Raw genomic sequence first — 9,454 nt, 5'->3', positions numbered from 1 at the left:
TGGCCTAAGGCTCCTCACTGAGAAAAGACCCGTTCCCAGCAGTGGGACGGTAATGGATTTGTAACAAAACTACCTAGTTTAGTAGGCTGTAACAAAAAAACAATTCCAAGTACTTAAACGAGAATTTCGAATACTTAAAGATTTATCGACAAATTTCAGAAAAACTTCTAGTATTTTCAGGAGAATTCATAATGTAGAGCTGTTAGTGAAGAAGAATAACAAACACTCACAACTAAATTTTATATACAGATTTATATACAAAATAAAGAAAAACGTCTAGTATTTTCAGAAGTGTATCATAAGTTCATGGTTTAGGGAACAAGCAGAGTGGCGCAGTGGAAGCGTGCTGGGCCCATAACCCAGAGGTCCGTGGATCGAAACCACGCTCTGCTATTACTGCAATAATTTCTTAGATTTTTTATTTCAAATAAAATAAAGAAATAAATTGTATGAATATTGTCATTTTTTACGAAGAATATAATTTTTATTCAGCTCTTATTTCGTAGGAATAGCAAACAAACACGCAGTGGCTTGAAGTGGCTACTGCCGCCCATGGAAATTTGTAATCAATCCCAGATAAGATTAGATTCCTACATGAGGCTGGTCACAGATGCATTCCTACCAGAGGACTAAGGGCCGGACTCAATAATCTACTAAAAGTTAAACTCGGTTAGCTACCAGATTTTTTCTGTCATTCAAACTATCTGTTACTTTCGTCTCAATAAAATAATTCGCCAAGTACAAGTCGAACTCGCACATGGAGACTTCCGTACCACCAAATGATCATTATTTTTTACTTATTTTCATTAATTTATTATTTTCAACGATACTTAGTTATATCAGACAACAACAGATGGCGTTGGGGTGATGATGTATGATACGTAAATTTCGTATCATTGGTTGGGGCCAATCAATTATACGTAAACAACGTATAATAAAATTAAAATATGTTTTATGGTTCTTATTTGTATTTATTATAATACCAGTTATAGTAAACGGATTGTAAAAATTTCAACCGTCTTCCTAGTACGGTTTAACAGTTAGATCGAAAAATGCCGAAAAATATCGGTTTGTTGTATGGAGACCCCTATAATATTCAACTTTATTTTATTTTTAGTATTTGTTATTATAGCGGCCACCGTTATGCATCCTCTGTAAAAAATGCATGTGTCTATCTATTACGGTTCCGGAGATATAGCCCTGTGACAGACGGACAGACAGCGAAGTCTTAGTAATAGGGTTCCGTTTTTACCCTTTGGGTACGGAACTCTAAAATTTTCGCAACGCCAACTAGAGTTAAAGTCAGATTCCTTATCTTCGGTAAGTAAGTGTCCCTCCAAAGCGTTTTGTTTTTGCATTTGAACCATATATATATATTATCCTGAGTATAATATATCTATGATTTCAACAAAATCATCATGTTTGATATTGTCAAATAAATTTTTAATTTCACGTTAGTGGTGTTAGCTTAAGTAATATTATGTATTAAGTAAGCTGTCAGAATTATTGAAACGCTTTATGACATTTTTGTATGACAACATAACTATGGTAAGCGCAAAGCCCTCCCAAAGACAGATCAATAGTAAAACTTAAAATTTCTATCTATCTTGAATTATTGGAACGCAAACAACTGTCATCAGCTACGTTTGGTAGCTAATTTAACTTTTTGTTAAAGGTTAGTAGGTTATTGAGACCGGCCGTAAGTTGGGCCGCTTCGGATAACTAAGTCTCCCTTACATCCTTCATAACGGAACACAGCAGTGCTTAACACTCTTATAAGGCACATAAGGTGTGGTGTTGATGGCTCCGAAGTCTAACTGCAAATAGTGTTACCGTCTTCAAAATTAATCCTTACTAATATTAATTTTGAAGGTGGCAGAACCCATTGTGGTTTGACTCCGGCGGCACCACCGCCACACCTATATCTACCTAGTAATAGCAGTGTTCGGCGCTGCTGTGTTCCGGTTTGAAGGATGTGGTAAAGGAGACAGACTTTTCCGAGGCGTTCCAGCTTAGTCCTCAGGGGTAGCGGCGCATCTGTGGCCAACCTTAGGTAGGAATATTTAATCATATCTGGGGTTGATTACGGATGTCCATGGGCGGCAGTAACCACTTACCATCAGGTGGACTGTATGCTCGTCTGCTAATCCTATATTATAAAAAATAATAAATCCGAAAGTAACTCTGTCTGTCTGGTTGTCTCTTCTTCACGCCTAAACCACTGAACCGATTTTAATGAAATTTTGTACAAAGATAGTCTAAAACCCGAGAAAGGACATAGGATAGTTTTTATCCCGATAATCGATATAAGTAGGGATTGAACCGTAAACTATGCATTTGACCAAGTGATGATCTTTAGCAAAGTGGACTACAACTTTGAGCCCATGAAGATTTAGAGTTGCTACGACCAATTTTCGCCAGATGGCGCCACTGTCATTCCATTAAAGGTACGAATTTTCAGTTTTATGTATGTTAGTATGTCATATTATTTTCTTTTAAACGCGGGCAGCCGCGGGCAAAAACTAATTCATAATAAACGTATAAAAAAATACAAAAATCTTTATTTGTAGAATAAGGTGTATACATTGGTGTTATAATCAAGAATTTTCGCACATTCTGCCATAAATGGCGAACAAATATAATTTTAAGTCGCATTTTATAAATTATAATAATAATTATTGACAAAAACAAATCGTACGTACGTAAGTACTTTACTGCCATCTATTGGTCAAGGCGAAAAACATTCATAATCCGCTCAAATTAAATTTTTGTGTATGTCACTGAATTGCTTGAAATTTGTATGGGATGTTCTAACGTGAGGTCACCAACGGACACCATGACACTCGCGAGCGTTTTCGCGCTTAATTAAAAATGGCTAGAAACAAATGTTATTATTTTCTTTAATACTGAATTTATTACCGAAATAATACGATTTTTGGAATCGGTAGACATGTATCTACGTTATGGAAGGGGTTTTCAAAATTTGTCATCGTGCCTTTTCTCCGCCACGCGGATCTTCAAAGCAAAATTGTAATCAGTTTTACTGCCATCTGTTGGTCAATGTGAAAAACTTTAATAAATAAATGGCAGTGTAGATTGATGGTAAGTTTTAAGACTTCGAAATCGAATAAGCGAAGGTACTTCAATTAAACACTTTTGAAAATACTCCAAGTTTTCCTTTATTTTGTACATAAATCTTATATATAAAATTCTCGTGTCACAATGTTAGTTACCATATTCCTGCGAAACGGCTTTACCGATTTTCACCAAATTTTATATGCATATTCAGTAGGTTTAAGAATCGGCTACTATCTATTTTTCATTCCCCTAAGTGATAAGGGTTGTTCACCATTAACATTATTTTATTTATATCGCAACACAACGTTTGCCGGGTCAGCTATTTATTGGATAAAATTTCTATTTACTTGTAAAAAAGTCAAGTTTCTTAAACGACGACATAAGTACTATCTATTAAATATACTGCATCCTCGTTTGAGACTGCTGCAAAAAAGTGCGGAAAAAAATTTATATTACTTCTTAAAAAAATCACAATTTTCATAAAATTATTTTTTTTATTTAATTGCACAAAACAACCGCAGTTACCACATATAGCAGAGCGTGGTTTCGATCCACGGACCTCTGGGTTATGGGCCCAGCACGCTTCCACTGCGCCACTCTGCTTGTGTCTGACAATACGAAATTATGATACAGATGTAATCGAAGTACCTTCAAAAAGTTTTATAATATGATCTTTAAAATAACCTTGCGTGAAATAAAACAACTTGTTTTCAATCTGATATATACTTAGACTAATATTTTATTTAACTTAACATATACAACGATGTATTATTTTAAATTATTTAAATCTCAAATTCACAAATATTTGAAATATAGAGAAACAACATGTAAGCTAACAATTCACAAACTATGAAATTGATATTTTCTGTATAAATTGTCACATTAACTTTATTATGTTTTATAATTAAAAACTTTAGTATTGTATAAAACCATTATGTTTAAAAAATAAGCGAAAGTACTTCGATTATTCACTTTTGAAAATACTTAAAGTTTTCCTTTATTTTGTACATAAATCTTATATATAAAATTCTCGTGTCACCATGTTAGTTACCGTACTCCTTCAAAACGTCTTTACCGATTTTCACCAAATTTTATATGCATATTCAGTAGGTCTAAGAATCAGCTACTATCTATTTTTCATTCCCCTGAGTGATAAGGGTTGTTCACCCTTAACATTTTTTTATTTATATGGCAACACAACGTTTGCCGGGTCAGCTAGTCTGTATATAAAATTCTGTTGTGAGTATTTGTTATACTTCTTCTTTTACGGGTAGCTGAGTCATATAGAAAACTAGCGGCGCATCTGTGGTTAACCTCAGATAGGTCCTAATCGTATTTGATGTTACTTACGAATATCTTGGATACTAGTAACCAACATTAGATCTATCTAATAAATGAACTATTTCTACTAAAAAGTGCTGAATAAAATTTCAAATTTTTTCGTAACAAAATAATCCATTTTCATAAAAGTGACTTGACATTTTTTAGTATAAAAAATAAAATTCAAAGAGCTATTGACATAATAGCAGAGCGTGGTTTCGACCCACGGACCTCTGGGTTATGGGCCCAGCACGCTTCCACTGCGCCACTCTGCTTGTGTCCGATAACACGAAATTATGATACCGTTCTGAAAATACTGGAAAATTTTCTTTATTTTGTAGATAAATCTATAAATGAAATTCTGTTGTGTGTGTTTTTAGACTTCTTCTACGGCTCTCTCAGACTAGCTAATTTTATTGATTTGCGTTTTTGCGATTGTATTGCTGCGTCGCGTTTTAGCGACTCTGCGATCCATCGCGATAAAAAAAATGCATGTTAATGACGGCATGCACCGTATTATTGCGACTAATTGCATTCGACCGCGACAGACTTTTATTGCGTTTTTTTTAACCAGGCTGACATCCATTGATAAACAATCTATATAATTCTACCTACCTAAAATTGAAATTTGACAATGTATGAAGCAATTGTCAAATGATCTTTGGTAGGCAAAACATTAGATAGTTTGATTATTAGTAACGCCGGTAAATCGCCGATTGCGGTTACTAAAAGTAGTCAATCTGTAAGGGATTCCGGTCTTAGCTTTTTTAGTACTTATTTAAAGATAATTGTCTTATATAACATTACAATAAATAGAGTCCTGTGACAGACGGACAGAAAGCGGAGCCGTAGGGTCCCATTTTTACTCTTTATGTACGGAACCCTAAAAATATGATGTTAGGTAAACATAAATGTAGTATTAGTGTTAACAAAATATCAAATAACGCTGAAGCAACAAATTCTGTATTAAATGGGTGATTTTGCGCGAAAAACGCTAGATAGTCATTAGGTCAGTGACACGTGCTGATGTATTAGCATTCTAGATTTATTTGATGCCTGTGTTTTTACGACATCAACAATATCAACATACTGTCCACTGGACACTGGTCTCCTCTCAGAGAGAGAAGTTTCAGTCATCAATGATCTAATAATCTTGAGTTTAAGTCATTTGATAAAGTTCAGATTGATAGAAAACACACTTTTGAAAACTTTTTCAATAAGACGACATGTAAGTTTTCTCACTACAATTCTTTCATCTAAAGTAAGTTATAATCTTATATATAAAATTCTCGTGTCACAATGTTAGTTACCGTACTCCTCCGAAACGGCTTTGCCGATTTTCACCAAATTTTATATGCATATTCAGTAGGTCTGAGAATCGGCTACTATCTATTTTTCATACCCCTAAGTGATAAGGGTTGTTCGCCCTTAACATTTTTTTTATTTATGTGGCAACACAACGTTTGCCGGGTCAGCTAGTTAATTCCTAATATTCAGGTAAGTGAATAAATAAGAGGCGTATCTGGGATTCGAAACCCGGTACCCGATTGTGAGTATGTCTAAAGCAATTCGTACTTAGCCAGCATTGTGGACAATGGTGCGTCCATTAACAGTGGGGTTGGTCTATTTTTGATACTTGTTCATTATATTATAATGTTTTAAATAACATTATATTATTATGAATAAATATTATAAATCCAGGGGGCATTCGACCACCTGAGAATCTGCCTGGCAAAGAAGGTATCCTCGAGACCCGAATTTCCTGCCGCCCTTATGTTGACATTGCCGCAATATATGCGCGCCCGGGGGGTAAGACGTCCCAGATATGGATAGGACAATGGTCTAAGCCTCAATCTGAAAGGAGATGTGTACCCACGACAAAAATGGGGTATGAATACAGGTTTAACTATACATTTTCGTCTAATATAGCAATGACGCTTATCATCAGGTGGTTTGAAAAAAAAATTAGGAAAACTGAAATATAATCAAAATGTTGGTGCTACCGAAAACAGTTATTTCTTAATAAGAAAAAATTAAATAATTTAAGTAATTTTCATAACTTTAAACATTTTTTACCACTGTTAGAAAATAATGGTAATTATTTTTTCGATTTGATTTCAATAAATAATTATCTTTCAAGAAACGGAAATTTCATTACTTTTCGATTTCCCGAATATAATTGACAAGCATCATGCAATAATAACCAATTGTCAAGTTACAAAATATTTTTATTAATATTACGTAAAAGGGTAATATATAATAAACATTTTATTTAAAGATAATCCACGTACCGCCGTGTCGTATCATTACCACATCACGTCATGATAGAGGATGATAACTGCGTGATGATAGTGATAATGATAACGCAGGCGTGATAAGTTAGGATGTTTAGGGCTTGGGGTTGAGGGTTCTTAAGATTTTTAGAAAGGTGGATGGTAATTTTTTTTTATCTATGTATGTCTTCGATCACTAATAGGAACTAGATACACAATCCCATACAAAAATGAACTTAAAAAGTGGCGTCAAACGTGTTTAAAAAATTCTAAGTGACAGAATCTAAAATTAATACAAAATCAACTTTATCACCATTATTTCAAGGTGTTTTTTTAAAAACTGCTTACCAAAAGCAATAAATTTTTACGACATAAGCTAGCTGTCATAAGCTACCATAAAAAATTTAACCTTATTTGAATGAAATTAAAGTCGCATTTACAAAGCAAAAAAAAGCCATTAAATTTTACGACCGTGGTTTGTCACTTGGACAAGGGATGAGTGGAGACGAACTGTCAGTACTTTAAACGGTTATTATAAATTATCACTTAATATTTTTATTAGGTCGAAGTAATTAATTTGAATGAAGATAATTATATTTTACCTGAATGTAAGTAATAAGATAATAATAATTTATCAATGAAACTAATATATATATGCAGTCACAAAATTTATATTATAAAATAAAAATAAATCATACAAAAAGAACAATGAAGAACACAAAAAGGATTAGTTATAGTTTAAAATTAAAATATAACCAAATACAAGTAATTTAATTAAAAAATCAACAAGCTGTTTACGCTGTTGTGTCCAACGAAATATATTGCCGCCGACTAAAGAAATATGTACCAAATCAACATTTATTTCAATTATTTTTTACTCTGTAGTGACATAGAAGTCTGTTGTGTATATTTTGTTAGAAATTTTGATTTTTTTTCAACACCTATCTAAGGACACTTTGGTATTTGAGACGAATATAATGACAACTTAACTGTCGAAATTCAATATCTTTGAAGATATAGATATTGAAAAAAGACTGTGAAATATTATCGTCGAAACTCAATGAATCCGAATGTAGATCTGAATAGTGAATATATAGTGGGATATGGAGCTGGAGATTTAGTACGTTATGTAGTCAAAGCTACGAAATGTGACGCATGTGTAAGTAGTTTGTTAGCCCACGATAGATTGTTCTTTCACAATCTTATTGATGTGAAATATTTAGGCGGTCTGTTTTATTCATCTCTAGACGTTTTTGTGTTTGCAAAAAAACAGATTGCTTGAGATGGCTTAAAGAATTCCTCGCATCTTTGTTGTGCTACAATAGATGTCCATTCTCCACAACGCAAGGGATCTCGAGGAAAGCTAAAAATATATTATTTAATATTTTACTTAATAATTTAATTTTACTCATTTCCTATTTACATTTGGTATCTAAAACCTCTGCCTAACCTTTTAGGTAAACCAGGCATATATTTGATTATTATACAAAACAAATATTTTTATAAAACAAAAAAAAGAAAAAAATAATTAAAGAAAAAAATATAAAACAATAGCGTCTCCATTCAAAATAGAACAGAGTCACCATGTTACCCGAACAAATCAAGTGGGCATGCAATAGTAATAATTGTACGCTTAGTAACAGACTTTACAATTTACATGGTTTATACATTCTGTTGATAATTTCGAAAACTTAAAAATAAATTAATTACGCACGATATAGCAGTATTTATAATTGAGTGATAGCAATTACATACTTATAATAATAATACTTACCGAAAATACGATATTCCATCCTTTTTTAACGTCCTAGACGTGTGATTTTTGCAGTTTTTAAACGAGCACTGAGGCATGTTTATTCTCCGATCGTTCAAACACTACTAACCTAAAAAAGCACCCAAATGTCAAATTGGGCGCGCTTTTCGTCGCGTCATTCTGTCGTCGCTGATTGTGTATCTAGTTCCTATTAGTGATCGAAGATGTATGTCTTATTCTTTAACATGGCCTGCATCTCAAAGGGCTTGTCTTAACATATGAGGTGTCGTTGATGTATTCTTAATTTTAGGAATGCAGTACATTGGCTGTTTTTTTTCCTTTTCAGATAATTTTTAAGAGGGATTTTGTTTGAATAAAAAAATATTAATCAGTTTTGTTTATGAAACGAATATTAATAGTAGTAGTACTAATAGTATCAAATACAATACGGTAGTCGATACACACAGTAAGTAATACTTGTTTATTTTTAATTCGCTCTTTATTTCGAAATATCACAGATTCGAATCCGGCTAAAATTGTAAATTTTTAATACATTAAAACTTTTTTTTTAACTTATACCAATTAAAGCCATTCCACTTATTCAAAAACATATATTAACATAGGTACGGAATCTCTACATTTTTATCTACTTATTTTCAAGTTACTTTTACAGCGGTTTTTCATTCTCCAAGTGGTATTATATTACATTTTTATTAAAATTTTTGTTAATATAAAATAAATAATTTCATAAATATTAATTAAATCAAATGCAGAGAACTCTACTAGAAACTTAAATTATTTACTGTGTTTAAAATTAATAGCGCGTTATACAAAAAAGTGAAGTAATATTTTTTGTTTAAATAATAACAACAGTACGTACACAGTAGTGACCAAATAGTAGGCGTAAAAATCGTAGCTACAGTAATTAGGACGCGCGCATAATTATAATCCCTCTTACATTGCATTGAAGCAAACCGCATTCTTATCCAAACAGTATCAATCAGCGTCTCTATCTCGGCATTTTCACGTG

General features: G+C 32.8%; 3 non-coding genes across 3 annotated transcripts; 1 reads left to right on the top strand and 2 right to left on the bottom strand.

The window, feature by feature from the left end:
* The first annotated feature begins 321 nt into the window (after window positions 1–321).
* Window positions 322–393, top strand: TRNAM-CAU (transfer RNA methionine (anticodon CAU)). The gene has a single exon. It is a non-coding gene; the product is annotated as a tRNA-Met (tRNA).
* Window positions 394–3,609: 3,216 nt separating this feature from the next.
* TRNAM-CAU (transfer RNA methionine (anticodon CAU)) lies at window positions 3,610–3,681 on the bottom strand. The gene has a single exon. It is a non-coding gene; the product is annotated as a tRNA-Met (tRNA).
* A 920-nt stretch (window positions 3,682–4,601) lies between these two features.
* Window positions 4,602–4,673, bottom strand: TRNAM-CAU (transfer RNA methionine (anticodon CAU)). Its single transcript has one exon. It is a non-coding gene; the product is annotated as a tRNA-Met (tRNA).
* Window positions 4,674–9,454: the final 4,781 nt, after the last annotated feature.

This window comes from Epargyreus clarus, unplaced genomic scaffold (genome assembly GCF_041222505.1).
Source record: "Epargyreus clarus isolate Ecla_fem2 unplaced genomic scaffold, WU_Ecla_fem_2.2 ptg000035l, whole genome shotgun sequence".
Classification (NCBI taxonomy): domain Eukaryota; kingdom Metazoa; phylum Arthropoda; class Insecta; order Lepidoptera; family Hesperiidae; genus Epargyreus; species Epargyreus clarus.
This window is presented reverse-complemented; position numbering and strand designations above follow the sequence as displayed.